The following is a 17496-nucleotide window of genomic DNA, read 5'->3' on the forward strand; positions in this document are numbered from 1 at the left end:
CAAACATTGCTAAACCGAGTGAATGAATAATGCTTCCACTCACACCACTCAACCTACAAATTAGATGCACCATGACTGGCTACGAATATCTGTGATCCCATATCCAGCAAAAATTTGCACACTCTTCTTCCTATACAGCCACTACTTCCACATGGGGATGCTTCATGCTAACGTTTGCTGGGAAAACTAGACATTGGCTGTAACATTCTAGAAGAACATTCTACAAAGAAGCTGGTACACCTGCCTAATATCGTTAGAGCCCCCACGAGCACGCTGAAGTTCTGCAACATGACGTGGCATGGGCTTGACTAATGTCTGATGTAGTGCTGAAGGAAACTGACCCCATGAATCCTCCACGGCTATCCACAAATCCGTAAGAGTACAAGGGGATAGATATCACTTCTGAATAGCACGTTGCAAGGCCTCCCAGATATGCTCAATAATATTCATGTATGGGGAGTTTGGTGGTCAGCGGAAGTGTTTAAACTCAGCAGAGTGTTCCTGGAAGTTTGGGGTGTCGCATTGTCCTGCTGGAATTGCCTAAGTGCGCAGGAATGCATAATGGACATGAATGGCTGCAGGTGATCAGACAGGATGCTTACGTACTAGCTTGAACAGTCCTCTGCTGACATGCAGGGTCCATGGATTGCTGAGGTTTTCTCCATAGCCGTACTCGTCCATCAGCTCGATACAATTTGAAACGAGACTCGCTCGACCAGACAACATGTTTCCATTCATCAATAGTCCAATTTCGGTGTTGCCTTGCCCAAGCGACGCGTAAAGTTATGTATCGTGCAGTCATCAAGGGCACATGAGCGGGCATTCGGCTCCGAAAACCCATATTCATGATGGTTCGTTGAATGGTTCGCACGCTAATGCTTGTCGATGGCCCAGCATTGAAATCTGCAGCAATTTGCGTAAGGGTAGCACTTCTGTCACGTTGAACGACTCTCTTCAGTCGTCGTTGGCTCTGAGCACTATGGGACTTAACATCTATGGTCATCAGTCCCCTAGAACTTAGAACTACTTAAACCTAACTAACCTAAGGACATCACACAACACCCAGTCATCACGAGGCAGATAAAACCCCTGACCCCGCCGGGAATCGAACCCGGGAACCCGGGCGCGGGAAGCGAGAACTCTACCACACGACCACAAGCTGAGGACCCCCGTTCTTGCAGGATCTTTTTCCGGCCGCAGCGATGTCGGAGATTTGATGTTTTACCGTATTCATGATATTCACGGTACATGCGTGAAATTGTCATACGGGAAAATCCCCACTTCATCGCTACCTCGGAGATGCTGTGTCCCATCGCTCTTGCGTAGATTGCAGTACCACGTTCAAACTCAATCTTGATAACCCGCCACTGTAGCAGCAGTAACCGATCTATCAACTGCTGACACTGACGCTGACGCTGAAAAGACGAGCCTATACGTGGCTCGAGATGGTGCAGTTTGGACAAAATTTGTCATTCCTGCGGTTCCTATGGGGGAGAGAATAGATCTTACCATTCTTGTTGATTTGTTCTTGCTGGTGGAGCCTGAAAAAGTGACAGACGTACTCTGATGGGGGATTAGTAAAACTTAATCCTTCAGCGGGTCAGGCCAACGCGTGGTTGGCCTGTGGTGAGGTTGTTGGCCCAGTCCTCGGATGAGCCGGTTGCGGGAGTGTCCCGCGTTCTCGTAGAACTTCTTGGCGATGGCGCGAATCCTGTCTCGGAGAGGCAGGATCCCGGTGTCCTCGTGGAGTTGGCTCATCGAGGAGCGCCTCGGAAGATGGATAGCAGTCTTCAGGGCGCGGTTCTGTATCCGCTGCAGAGCCACAATGTGAGCATCTGCGGCTTTCCCCCAGACCACGGCCGCATACTCTAACAGTGGGCGGACCAATGTTAGGTACAGCGTGACGCTGTGTTACGGTGGCAATGACGACTGCGGGTTTAGCAGCGGATACAGGGCGTGAAGGCGTCCTATTGCTCACCCTTTCACGTCACGGATGTGAAAACAGGTTGAAACGTCCCCTTTGAACAAATTATAAACTGACACACAATATTTTTAGCGCAACGCAATCTGACTTTCAAAAATCCCTACAAAAGAATGGCCCTGACTAACATTAAGCTATACCTTTCACAAATCACTTACCTCACAAAAATCTTCGTTACTCGAACTACTGCAATACAGCGAGCGCCACTACTGCCAGCTAAATAAAAGATTCAAACTACAGAAGGCACTAACTACTGATAGGCATAGTTAGCAACTGAAAGATGTTAATAGAGAACAAACAATGTATTTACCTTAACATCATAATATATATAGTAGTTCATGACATCCAGTTTTACAAATTTCTAAACTCCGCCATCTCTCTCCCCACATCCACCACTGCTGGCGGCTCACCTCCAACTGCGCAACGCTACGCGCTGTTCACATCCAGCTGCCGCTGCCCAACACTACAATGGCAGACAACAATGCAAACTAGCCACAGACTGCACACAGCACAGCCAGTGATTTTCATACAGAGCGCTACGTAACGTTGCCAATAAGAAAACATAAACAGTCTACTTACATAGCCCCCATGCTCCCCACAAAAAATTTTACAAATTGTTTTGGGCAGTGGCCAATAATGATTTGATAAAATTTTTCATAATTACAATAACAAAGATATCAAATGCTCACACTTATTTATACAATGTTGGTCAAAAGCTAAAATTTTCTCACAGTCCCATAAAGACAGTCCTGATCATTCATCACAGTATTAATTACCATTTTATGCACAAAGTCTGAGCAGTAAATGAAAATGCACACGGAAGTACTGGATTTCCATGCAGTCTTGTAGAAGTAGTGTTGTCCTTCCAACGGAAAGACAGTGCTGACTCTTGACATGTAGACAGGTAATGGGCCACAACAGAGTAAACCCACAGCAGAGTCATTCGACGTTTTGAAGAATATTGGTAGGTAGGTCATCACAGAGTTGACCCACTGTAGTCCTGGTAGAGATTACGGTATTGGTGGGCCACCAGAGGTGCAGACCCACTGCAGTCCTTGTAGAAATAATGGTACTGGTGAGTCAGCAAAGGTGTAGACCCACTGTAGTCCTTGTAGAAATAATGGTATTGGTGAGTCAGCAAAGGTGTAGACCCACTGTAGTCCTTGTAGAAATAATGGTATTGGTGGGCCATCAAAGATGCAGACCCACTTCAGTCCTTGTAGAGATGGCCAGCAGCCATCTGTTGCGACTGTGCAGGTGCACATTCACCATGGAAGAGTCTTGCAGAGAATATAGCAAGTCCATAAACCACCACTTGTGCACTCAGAAAGTTTTTGGAATTGTCCTTAGAACCAGCAATGCTGTTATCCAGTCCCTTGCTGAATTATTAACACACATGCAAACACTAACAGTCCCTACTTCTCACATATTGTTCATATACTATGACCAACAGAAACGTGTGCAGTGAAATGTAACTTACAAGTTACTCAATTTGATGAACTGGTGTCAATTATAATTTTATAACATAAAAATACAATAACAAAGGTACAAAATACACCATTAAAGAACATAACAATACAGATAACATTTGTAGTAATACAGGCTTTACAAAAGAACAGAAATATACATATACATCAGTGTTACAAGAATTATGACATAAGTTCATACATAAAGATCAGAAGAACATTTGAAACATCACCTTCACATGTGAGCAACAAAACAGAATAAATAATGTCTAAACATCTTTACAAGGTAAATAACATAGTATTAGAAAAATTCTACAACATAACAACATCAGCTAAACACATAAAGACAGGAAAAACACAAATACACGAGGGTACATAAACACATAGTGGGATAACACAAAGGGAAAGGACAGGTTTTGTTTTATTGCAGTATTTTGCAAACAAAACTTTCTTTGCTTCTTGGAGATCTCCCTTCATTCATCATTATTCCCAAAAAGTCCTATCTATACCTCCTTCCTGTATTCTATTCATATTTCTTTCAAAATAATTATTTCTCATTGTACAATACTCATTTTGGTCCAAATCTTTTTCATATAACTTCGCAATGCATTCTTTACCTATTCTCCATAGTCAGTTTCTTATATAGTCTACCCCTCTTAAGCTAACTTAAATCTACTGAGCTCAGATGATAAACTAAGGGACAAGGCAATGCAGCAGCACAAAACAATTAACGCAAACAGCAATGAAAAAAATGCAGATTTGCGAAGCAAGCAGCATTATAGAAATTAGCAAAGCAATAGCAATATTACAACTAATATAAGGCAATGTGCAGCAAACAAGAAAAATAAATCAGTAATAAACTGGCTTAGAAGAGTAACACAAAGTCAAATTCAGTAACACTATGCCTGGCAAACAGCAGCAGCAAATGAAATAACTTATATCTAAACATGACATAGCTCAAGCAGAAAAAATATTACATTAAAGACAACAATGCAGACAAGGGAAATATATATTCACATCTTAATGTCTATGTAATTAAAGTGGTGCACCACAAAATTGAATTCTACAAAAAATTACCAAGTACTTGAAAAGAAAATTATATATGCAGTTATTGTTATCAGTCCCTTCTTATTGTTCTTTCCATTCCAAGAGCTCCTTTTTCGAAGAATGTGGATCACAAAATAATTATTTAATAGATCTGTTGACAGAAAGTGTTCACATTAGCAAATGCATCTAAGTTTATTTTATAAAACTAATGCTGCAACACAGCTGGAAACCAGATATTAAACAAAATGAGCATTCTCTCAACTACAAGGACAATAGATGTCAAATGTTTCTCATCATTTCATTAGGCATTTTAGTAAATATCATAAACTACGAGCTCCACAGTATGCTTTCAACAAGGAAATGTCAATAGCGAGGATAATGGCCTCCCCTTTCTTTTTTTCTACCTGTGCCTCTGAAAAGGCACACACTAATGGCTTTTTCTCCAGGCATCTGACACAGCTGGGTGCCCACGACGCATTATGTGCAGGTGGTCACTTAACTTTCTTACGGAAATATTTACGACAGCCGTTTCCACTACAGTGACAGTCTCATATAAAAATATTTCACAGGTCAAGAATTTACGCTGCAAATGTGTAGAAACAAAATCCTATGAGTATAACATTGTCCAAAAATTTTTCGTCGGTATTGGAATATATTCACGCATTTACATACATTTCATAGCTCTTAAAGTACGATTCTTGGTTTCCAACATCCTTTTCATAAATCCGAGTCCCTAACCACTACTCATTATTCCTTACCTTATTCGTCGACACTTCTTCATTATTTCATCATAACAGATATGTAGCATAATCAAGTAACTCATATAGCATCAGCTTATTGATCATAAACATACTGCAACAGCATAATACACATAGTCATCGTAATAATAACATCATAACACCTCAGTCAACTCTCAAAATCGTAGTAGCTTCCTCCAATAATTAAAAAAATTCTCTGCTCATGTGAAAAGTGTCAAAATTTCAAAACTCCGCCATCTCTCTCCCCACATCCACCAGTGCTGGCGGCTCACCTCCAACTGCGCAACGCTATGCGCTGTTCACATCCAGCTGCCACTGCCCAACACTACAATGGCAGACAACAATGAAAACTAGCCACAGACTGCACACAGCACAGCCAGTGATTTTCATACAGAGCGCTACGTAACGTTGCCAATAAGAAAACATAAACAGCCTACTTACAAGGTGAGCCTGCGGTCTAGGTTGACCCCTAGGTATTTCGCCGTCCCACTCCATGGGATAGGTTCTCCCAGGATTTCGATTGGCGTAAGCCCTGGCGGCAGAAGTCTTTGGGTGAAGACAACTGCCTGACTGCGCCAGACACTTGTTGTCTTATATAGCCGGCCGGAGTGGCCGAGCGGTTCTAGGAGCTACAGTCTGGAACCGCGCGACCGCTACGGTCGCAGGTTCGAACCCTGCCTCGGGCATGGATGTGTGTGATGTCCTTAGGTTAGTTAGGTTTAATTAGTTCTAAGTTCTAGGGGACTGATGACCTCAGCAGTTAATCCCATAGTGCTCAGAGCCATTTTTGTCTTATATAGGCGTTGCCGACCGCAGCGCCATATTCTGCCTGTTTAAATATCACTGTGTTTGCCTAAGCATGCCTATAACAGTTTCTTTGGCGCTTCAGTGTATTTTTTGTGTAACACTTGTGTTGAGATATACCCTATAATTCCCACCCCAGTGCCCAAGCATTCCAGCGCTAACAATCACATTCAGAGTATCCGAACTGTTTACAGTTCGTACATCGTGACTTCCTACAATAAAGTTGGCTGTGGACCTGTTGACCACATCTCAGTATTAAAAAGTACTGTTCTCTCCCTAGGCTTTATTACTACATGCAGCTCTGCTAATGCTGCTGCAGTCATTACAGCCTCATTTACAGTGTGAGAAAACTCCATACACACTATACGCTACATCTGAGTAGGTACCCTCGTAAAAACGCATCCTGTGCTCTGTGCTCTGCTGCCCGTAAAGTAGCCTTAAAAAGGGGACACTTACGTCTAGGACAGGAAGGACAAGTTAGGAACTGAGTGCCTCATTGTTTCCTCCCTTAGTCTGCCTACCTCGCTACGTAGATCCTCAATATCGGTCTGCATTTGAAACAGCTGAATCAGCAAGTATTGAATGGTTTCCTGCTTTGATACTTTTCACTTACTGACAATTTGCTCATGTATTACTACGATAAGCGTCAAAATATTCCTTAAAAAAGAAAAGAAAGGGAAATTACTGTACAGGCCTACACAGAATAAAACTGAAAGGCAATACTTACTTGGACAATTTCTTAGATTGCCTCAGCTATACCGCCGATGTCACCGTCGTTGTTCCACGCTTCCAACGGATCATCCGGCGCCACTTGCAAAGGTGAAAACTTGTTGTGAGTGAGTTGTTCTCTGTCGTATGCAGTGAACTGATACAGAAGATGTAGGCTGTCAGTGGTGACAGGAAATTTATTGATTTCTGAGCTGAACAGACGCAGATACTGTGTCCACAGAAGGTGGGTGATGGTGGAAGTTGGCGGCTCAGGCCGAGACGGCAAAGGAGAAATTGCTGGCGTCAGCATTTCCATCAATATGGTGCCCCCGGGTTCGATTCCCGGCGGGGTCAGGGATTTTCACCTGCCTCGAGATGACTGGGTGTTTGTGTTGTCCTCATCATTTCATCATCATCCAGGAAAGTGACGAAATTGGACTGAGCAAAGATTGGGTAATTGTACGGGCGCTGATAACCACGCAGTTGAGCGCCCCACAAACCAAACATCATCATCATCATCATCAATATGGTGCCGAGGCAATCTTGCTAACAGTGCATCGTTCAGACATGTGCAGCGTCAGAAGGCACACTTCTGTTCTCTTAACCGTTGTCAGAATGGGCCACTGTGTGACTCCACCAATGAGCAGCGGTGGCCCAATGGAGACCCAAGTCTAGTGTTTCGGAAGGAGCAGCAGGCACTGCTGGGACCTTTTGGCTGGAGCTGAGAGGACGTTAGCCCGACCTCTGGCGCATCCAGGCTGTGGCTGGACTCCAGCAGGAGGTCCTGACGAGATGGCTGATGGATGTTGGTCCCTTTACAGTGGAATCCAGCACACAGCGGATATGTCTAGCCTGGCCAAACGGCCAGCTTTTATACAAGACAAGACAGGTCTGATTGCAGTTGAGGTCATGTACACCGCCCAGCAAACACCATCGAAATGTCTCGAAACACTGGTTATTGTCCCATTGACTGGGTAGTGATTGGGAAGCTTCAGGCATCGCGTAAGTGCTGGACTTACGAGTTCTGACTAGCGTTCGGAATTTGCATTTGGAATCGCCATGTGTCTGCGCCACTGCAGTACTGTAAGAATCAGATCAACCAGAGCCATTGGGTTGATCAGCTTCAATGAAAAGCGTCAGTCTGTGGACAGTGTTCAGAATCGAAAAAATGTTTTGCATCACCCTCCATAACAAACATTTCTCAATTATGTGAGCTGTTTGACTCTTTTTTACACTGTATCAAAGCAAGCACCTGACCTGATCGAACTGGCTTATGCAGCTGTACCTCTGAAGCTAGCTCAGACTCTTAACTGAATCAACCCTTCACAGGGGCGAAAATATAAATATGTTGGTATGCTACACATACATCTTGACTTAAGATTTTATTAGTTTGTGCCTGTATCTGTCGATTTACCTTCCCTAAAACAATTTACGCAAAAGTGTTAACATTAATTATAGCTTACGTTTTTATTGGATGATGCAGTACATGGCAAAGGGTGATGCAGTTCCAGCTCTGCAGTTCAGAATCACCACCTTCCAAAAGCTATTAACTGTGCCCTTTAAACACTGTTGGTGCCATTTAGTCCTACGATGCATCTCAGTGTGTTAGTTAATTAGTTAGTTACGTTCATGTTCCATGGATCGTTTTGCACGATAAATGGTCATGATGAGGAACGAGTCATTTTACATTCATATTGCAAATTAATTTGTACTCTAAAACTTACCATATAATTATTTTTCCCCTGAAATGAAAACAAGATATACAGACTGAGTTAGCAATTCATACCCACCACCTTTAACACATTACGCACATAGAAATTATGCCTCGGAATAGAAGGAGCTGTCAAGGAGAAACTTTCTCAGTTTATTTTCAAATTTTATCTTGCTGTCTGTTGGACATTTTATCACTGGATACATGGTCAAAAATTTTTGTTGCAGCATTTTGCACCCCTTTCTGTGCTAAAGACAACCTTAATGTTGAGTAATGAATGTCAGTTTTTCTTCTAGTATTGTAATTGTGTACATCATTGTTGCTTCTGATCTGTAGTGGGTCATTTACAACAGACTTCATGAGGGAATAAATATACTGTGAAGCAGTACAAGATGAATGCAGGTGAGCACTTACAGCAAGTTTTTGGGCAATGAAGACCTTCTTTCTTAAAGATGAGTTACCCAAAAACACTATTCCATATGACATTACTGACTGAAAATAAGCAAAATATGTCAACTTACAGATTTCTCTCTCCCCAAAATTTTCTATGATTTTAAGTGCTAATGTGGTTGAACTAAGTTGTTTTAGGAGTTCAAAAATTCCAATTTAAATTCTCATGAGTATGGGGACCTAAGAATTTTGAAGTTTCTGCACTATGTATTATTTCATCACCATGTGTTAAACTTGTCACTGGTGCAGTAGCCCTAGAGGTGCAGAACTGAATATGATGTGCCTTTGTGAAGCTCAGGGTGAGAGCATTTGCAGAAAACCAGTCAATGATACTTTTGATAATTTTGTTCACAATTTCTTCCATTTCTGTGTGTAGACTGGGAGTGATTACAATACCGGTGTCATCTGCAAAAAGAACTAATTCTGCTTTTACATTAGATGGTAGATCTTTTACATACATTAGAAACCGTAGTGGATCCAAGATTGAGCCTTGGGGAACCACATACATTATTTCTCCTCAGTCAGAATTATGTCCCTGGATTCTGTTTGTTGAGTAATACTAAGTACAACTTAGTGTGGCTATCTGATGATGGAGACTTCATGTACACACTTGCCTTTCGCCAGCACAAACAAGAAAAGAAATTATAATGCAGTGGGATACGTCATAAACTGTGTGAATACCAGCTAGCAATAGGAATGAGACAGTTGGATAAAAAGATATTGCACTAAACAATGTAAATAGTTTATTTCCAAATGGCAATTTGCGAGCTGTTGTTGTAGAGAAAAATGCCTCTTTATCAGTAATATGAAGATCACATATTCACAGTGCGACCTCTTTTAAAAATGTTATGGCATGAACATCAACAAAAGTAAAAAAAGTAATAATGGAGTTTAGTCCAATTAAATCAGGGAATTCAGAGGGAATTTATAGGAAAATGACACACAAAATTTACCAGATGAGGTTCGCTGTATGAGCAGCAAAATAAATCTTCAAGGGTTTATAAAATGCAGACTAAAAACAAAAAGGAATGCTTTTCTCAAAAAGAGTACCTTAACTTTGAATATACATTTACATATTAGGAAGTCTTTTGTGAAAGTATTTGCCTTGTGTGCAGTCTAAACAGGTTATGAAATATGGACAGTATACAGTACAGACAAAAAGAATACAGATGCTTCTGAAATGTGGTGCTACAAAAGAATGCTGAAATTAGATAGCTAGGACGGATACCGAATAAATGGGTGCTAAATCGTGTCTGGAAGAAAAGCTATTCGTGCCATAGCGTGACTGAAAGGAGGTTGATAGTACAAATTCTGACTGTCATGGAATAGTTGGTCTGTTAGAGACAAGTGTGGGAATAAAAATGGCAGAGGGAGACCAAAGCTTGACAACAGCAAGCCGATTGAAATGGCTTTTGGTCGCAGTAATTGGCAGAGAGTGAGATACTTAAGAGGGGAGGGGCTAGACCAGAGAGCTGCGTCAAACTCATCTGCGAGCTGAAGATCACAACAACAGTTTCACAGGCCATGGTCTACTATTCTACAAAGAAGGAAACCTAAGTTGCAACATCCTTCACGGAAATTACCTTTCTTAGCCATGCTTTTGTCTGATATAAAGATTTTTTTTTTCAAAATCGACTACATCGATGTTTACTGTTCATATTGAGTATCATGCCAGGTACTGATATGAGTATTCAAATGGTGAACACTAACATTTACATCTGGAAGTCGTAATTGATCCGGTTTTTGAGTCTCCCGTACATGTATTTGTATTGTTAAGTTTTATGACAAGTGTACTGAAATAACTAAAGGTCTGAGACACTACGTACCATACACTAATACAATAAATACCTGCGCAATATATAGAGGTCAAAGCGCATCAGTCTTACAGCCAAGCTTTTCATTTACTAGTGCAGTATTAATTTGTAAGTAACCAAAACAAAATTTTAGAGTAATACAGCATTTTTTGTATAATAATGCACTTTCCCTTTTTTCACAGGTACTCGAAGGGAAGCTCGATACTAAATTAATCAAATGTCCATGCATTAGTTGGTGAATGGAAACTACTTTTCAGCAACGCCTTGAGAAGAATAAAGCCAATGTCCTGCCATACCATGCACGTGCTACTCAAATAAAAAAGACTAAATGACAAATGCATCTATCCTCAAAAGCTGAAAAAATTGTAAAATTATAGTTTGGTAGGGATATTTTAGCGTTTTGTACATTTGTCAAAGTCGACACAGATGTTTTGAAATTAAACATTTTTGACTTGAGCTATATTGTCAATGAACTATCTCTGTCACAAGTGAAATGTTTCTATAAACGCAACCGGTTTACGGACAATGCATTCTAATTTATATTTCGACATCGTATCGCTTGTACCAATAGATGAGGAAAATAAACTTTTTTTTATAATTACATAACGCTAAATAATCATTATTGGACCCAAAAATAAAATAAAACTTCGCTCAAGTTTCTACATCGTTAACATCATCCTCCTTTTTATACTGTCCAAGGAAATATACCTTGCAGAGAGTTTCCAACACCAGCCTGACGACGGGGAATGCACTTTATCCAGATATGTAGTTCAGACGCAAACTGAGATGTTGATTACCATTATGCCAAATCAACGCACCTTTCCATACTAAATCCAATGAGAATAATGTGTCCAATGTGGACAAAATGACACCTCATAGAAAGGGAGCAATAGATTCGAAAATGAAAAAGATAGTACTTGGTAATTCAAGGTCTCAAGTAAGGAAACTTTTCCCGACAGAGAATTTTGCCAGTTTTACTGTTGTTTCATCACTTACGTAGGTGTTCTTCCTCGTGATCTACAATTAAGATGATGACAAAAAGTACGATGTAACCCAAGTAATGACTTGGAGTAGCGAGAGAATAGCATTAGTTTTTAGATAAAAACACAGATGTCGATACGGAGTTAAGCGAGCTGCAATTGTACATCGTAATGCGTGGTCCGAGGAGGTATCAGTTCGGTGCTGCTGTGGCATCACACGAGACACATCAGGGTGATCGGAAGAGCAACGAATATGTGATTACATTCACTGTACGTTTTATAGATCCAGTCTGATTGAGATCCTTAGTGATGTGTAATACCTAAAAAAGGAGACCACACAGCAATCGGCTTTTTGGATATTTCTTATACATTGCCAGAAAAAAATTAATACATGTATTTAAAGGTTTCCAAATCACTCGAGATTTATCGTCGCAACAGCGTGTATGGAGTAGATGAAGTGATTACATTTATAGATCAACTAGTGGACCCGACAGACGTTCTCCTGCATGATATTTCAAGCGATTTGGATATTAAACAAAGTGTGAAATGAAAGAGAAATAATATAATAATTTCATTATTCTCTATTTTGAAATCTTCATTATAATCAATAATGTTTGTTTAATTTTATCTTAATGCGAGTTGATGAACAATATTTTTAGCAAACAAGCATTCACTTGAAGCTCTCGATAGAATTATCAAAGATCTAAATAAAAACACCAGGCTTTTCGGTGGTGCCTTATTGCTGCTGTCCGGTGATTTTAGACAGACACTGCCGGTCATTCCATGCGCTACATATGAAGATGAAATTAACGCATGTATAAAACAATGGCGAAATGTCAGTACATTACGTCTTAACACAAATATACGTGTTCAACTACAAAACGATCCATCGGCACTATCATTCTCCGAGCAATTGCTCAACATTGCAAATGGAACAATACCATTGCATGGAGATACACAATCCATCAAATTGCCAGACAATTTCTGCAACATGGTAAATACGAAAGATGCTTTGATTGAAAGCATATTTCCAGATTTACGAGCTAATTATATTTATCATGCGTGGCTTCTTGAACGAGCTATTTTAACCGCAAAAAATATCGATGTTGACGCTATTAACTTCAACATACAACAGTCATTGACCGGCAATGACATATTGTTCAAATAGATTGACACTGTTACCGCTCCTGACGAAGCAATCAACTATCCTGTTGAATTTTTGAATTCGCTGGATTTACCAGGAATGCCACCATATAACTTGCGATTAAAAATTGACTCACCTATCATTTTGCTTCGGAATTTAAATGCACCTAACGGTACAAGATTAGTCATAAATAATATGGGCAATATTCTTGAAGCTACAATTTTGAACGGCAAATTTGAAGGTGAAGTTGTTCTCCGGCCACGAATCCCAATGATCCCTTCAGACTCACCCATTCCATTCAGACGTCTGGATTTCCAATTCGCTTGGCATTTGCTATGACTATTAATACGTCACAAGGTCAAACAATGTCGATTTGTGGGTTGGATCTAGAAAATCCGGTCTTTCCACATGGCCAATTATATGTGGCGTGTTCTCGGGCTGGAAAACCATCAAGTTTATTCATTTATGCTCCTCAGGAATTGACTAAAAATATTGTTCATCAACTCGCATTAAGATAAAATTAAACAAACATTATTGATTATAATGAACTGTTTTCAGAAAAAATGATGTTATTTCAAAATAAAGAATAATGAAATTATTATATTATTTATCTTTCATTTCATACTTTGTTTAATATCCTAATCGCTTGAAATAGCATGCAGGAGAACGTCTGTCGGGTCCGCTAGTTGATCTATAAATGTAATCACTTCATGTACTCCATACGCGCTGTTGCGACGATAAATCTCGAGTGATTTGGAAACCTTTAAATACATGTATTAATTTTTTTCTGGCAATGTATAAGAAATTACAAAAAGCCGATTGCTGTGTGGTCTCCTTTTTTAGGTATTACACGTCCCTAAGGATCTCAATCAGACTGGATCTATAAAACGTGCAATGAATGTACTCACATATTCGTTGCTCTTCCAATCACCCTGATGTGTCTCCTGTGATGCCAGAGCACCACCGAACTGATACCTCCTCGGACCACGCATTACGATGTACAGTTGCAGCTCACTTAACGCCTTATCGTCATCTGTGTTTTTCTCTAAAAACTAATGCTGTTCTCTCGCTACTCTAGTCATTACTTGGGTTACATCGTACTTTTTGTCATCATCATTTAATTGTAGGAGCATTTTCTTGAAGTAATGCATTTAGATGGAAAAGGTCAGAAGCACTCGATACTGGTAATCGCCAGTTCGATTCTTGTTTTGGTCATTATGTTTTATATTTGTTTCGTTCAGTTCAGTGTATATATAAAATCATCAAATACATGTTAATAACAATATCTAATTTTCATTTTTATGAAATACAGCACGTCTTCTTATTTCTAATAGCATATAACGAATAAAAATCCAATCTTCATGTTGTTGTTGTGGTCTTCAGTCCTGAGACTGGTTTGATGCAGTTCTCCATGCTACTCTATCCTGTGCAAGCTTCTTCATCTCCCAGTACCTACTGCAACCTACATCTTCTGAATCTGCTTACTGTGTTCATCTCTTGGTCTCCCTCTACGATTTTTACCCTCCACGCTGCCCTCCAATGCTAAATTGATGATCCCTTGATGCCTCAGAACATGTCCTACCAACCGATCCCTTCTCCTAGTTAAGTTGTGCCACAAACTCCTCTTCTCCCCAATCCTATTCAATACCTCCTCATTAGTTACGTGATCTACCCACCTTATCTTCAGCATTCTTCTGTAGCACCACATTTCGAAAGCTTCTATTCTCTTCTTGTCCAAACTAGTTATCGTCCATGTTTCACTTTCATACATGGCTACACTCCATACAAATACTTTCAGAAACGACTTCCTCACACTTAAATCTATAGTCGATGTTAACAAATTTCTCTTCTTCAGAAACGCTTTCCTTGCCATTGCCAGTCTACATTTTATATCCTCTCTACTTCGACCATCATCGGTTACTTTCTTCCCAAATAGCAAAACTCCTTTACTACTTTAAGTGTCTCATTTCCTAATCTAATTCCCTCAGCATCACCTGACTTAATTCGACTACATTCCATTATCCTCGTTTTGCTTTTGGTGATGCTCATCTTATATCCTCCTTTCAAGAGACTCTCCACTCCGTTCAACTGCTCTTCCAAGTCCTTTGCTGTCTCTGACAGAATTACAATGTCATCAGCGAACCTCAACGTTTTTATTTCTTCTCCATGGATTTTAATACCTACTCCGAATTTTTTCTTTCGTTTCCTTTTCTGCTTGCCCAATATACAGATTGAATAACATCAGGGAGAGGCTACAACCCTGTCTCACACCCTTCCCAACCACTGCTTCCCTTTTGTGCCCCTCGACTCTTACTACTGCCATCTGGTTTCTGTACTAATTGTAAATAGGCTTTCGCTCCCTGTATTTTACCCCTGCCACCTTTAGAATTTGAAAGAAAGTATTGCAGTCAACATTGACAAAAGCTTTCTCTAAGTCTACAAATGCTAGAAACGTAGGTTTGCCTTTCCTTAATCTTTCTTCTAAGATAAGTCGTAAGGTCAGTATTGCCTCACGTGTTCCAACATTTCTACGAAATCAAAACTGATCTTCCCTGAGGTCGGCTTCTACCAGTCTGTAAAGAATTCACGTTAGTATTTTGCAGCTGTGACTTATTAAACTGATAGTTCGTTAATTTTCACATCTGTCAACACCTGCTTTCTTTCGGATTGGAATTATTATATTCTTCTTGAAGTCTGAGGGTATTTCGCCTGTCACATACATCTTGCTCACCAGATGGTAGAGTTTTGTCAGGACCGGCTCTTCCAAGGCTGTCAGTAATTCTAATGGAATGTTGTCTACTCCCAGGGCCTTGTTTCAACTCAGGTCTTACAGTGCTCTGTCAAACTCTTCACGCAGTATCGTATCTCCCATTTCATCTTCATCTACGTCCTCTTCCATTTCCATAACATTGTCCTCATGTACATCACCCTTGTATAGACCCTCTATATACTCGTTCCACCTTTCTGCTTTCCCTTCTTTGCATAGAACTGGGTTTCCATCTGAGCTCTTGATCTTCATACAAGTGGCTCTCTTTTCTCCAAAGATCTCTTTAATTTTCCTGGAGGCAGTATCTATCTTGCCCCTAGTGAGATAAGCCTCTACATCCTTACATTTGTCCTCTAGCCATCCCTGCTTAACCATTTTGCACTTCCTGTCGATCTCATGTTTGAGACTGTTGTATTCCTTTTTGCCTGCTTCATTTACTGCATTTTTATATTTTCTACTTTCATCAATTAAATTCAATATTTATTCTGTTACCCATGGATTTCTACTAGTCCTCGTCTTTTTACCTACTTGATCCTCTGCTGCCTTCACTACTTCATCCCTCAAAGCTACCCATTCTTCTTCTCTTGTATTTCTTTCCTCCATTCCTGCCAATTGTTCCCTTGTGTTCTCCCTGAAACTCTGTACAACCTCTTGTTTAGCGAGTTATCCAGGTCCCATCTACTTAATTCCCACTTTTTTGCAGTTTCTTCAGTTTTAATCTACAGTTCATAAGCAATAGATTGTGGTCAGAGTCCACATCTGCCCCTGGAAAAATCTTACCATTTAAAACCTGGTTCCTAAATCTCTGTCTTACCATTATATAATCTATCTGATATCTTCTAGTATCTCCAGGGGTCTTCCATGTATACAACCTTCTTTCGTGATTCTTGAACCAAGTGTTAGCTATGATTAAGTTATGCTCTGCGCAAAATTCTACCAGGCGGCTTCCTCTTTCATTTCTTGGCTCCAATCCATATTCACCTACTATGTTTGCTTCTCTCCCTTTTCCTACTCTCGAATTCCAGTCACCCATGGCTATTAAATTTTCGTCTCCCTTCACTACCTGAATAATTTCTTTTATCTCATCATACATTTCATCAATTTCTTCATCATCTGCAGAGCTAGTTGGCATATAAACTTGTACTACTGCAGTAGGTGTGGGCTTCGTGTCTATCTTGGCTACAATAATGCGTTCACTATGCTGTTTATAGTAGCTTACCCGCACTCCTATTTTTTTATTCATTATTAAAGCTACTGCATTACCCCTATTTGATTTTGTGTTTATAACGCTGGATTCACCTAACCAAAAGTCTTGGGCTCCTGCCACCGAACTTCACTAATTCCCACTATATCTAACTTTAACCTATCCATTTCCCTTTTTAAATTTTCTAACTTACCTGCCCGTTTAAGAGATCTGACATTCCACGCTCCGATCCGTAGAACTCCAGTTTTCTTTCTCCTGATAACGACGTCCTCTTGAGTAGTCCCCACCCGGAGATCCGAGTGGGGGACTATTTTACCTCCAGAATATTTTACCCAAGAGGACGCCATCATCATTTATTCATACAGTAAAGCTTCATAACAAATATAAATTCTTAATTACCGATATATTGTAAAAGATTGTTAGTAATGTTTGTTTCATTCAAAGAAAACTTAACAACTTAATTTTTTAAAAAAAATCTTTATGTATTTTAAGCCTCGCAGAAATGCACGAAGAACATGCACCTCTGTTTAAAAATTTACCACAGCCCTGACTCAAGCACGGGTTACCTACATCACGAGCAAGTACTCGTACACTACGATAGTCACATGCTGCTTGTCGAAAACGCTATCTTACTTTGTGGTATCAAAGTTGCTAGGAAAAGC

The sequence above is a fragment of the Schistocerca cancellata genome, chromosome 3 (assembly GCF_023864275.1).
Source record: "Schistocerca cancellata isolate TAMUIC-IGC-003103 chromosome 3, iqSchCanc2.1, whole genome shotgun sequence".
Taxonomy (NCBI): domain Eukaryota; kingdom Metazoa; phylum Arthropoda; class Insecta; order Orthoptera; family Acrididae; genus Schistocerca; species Schistocerca cancellata.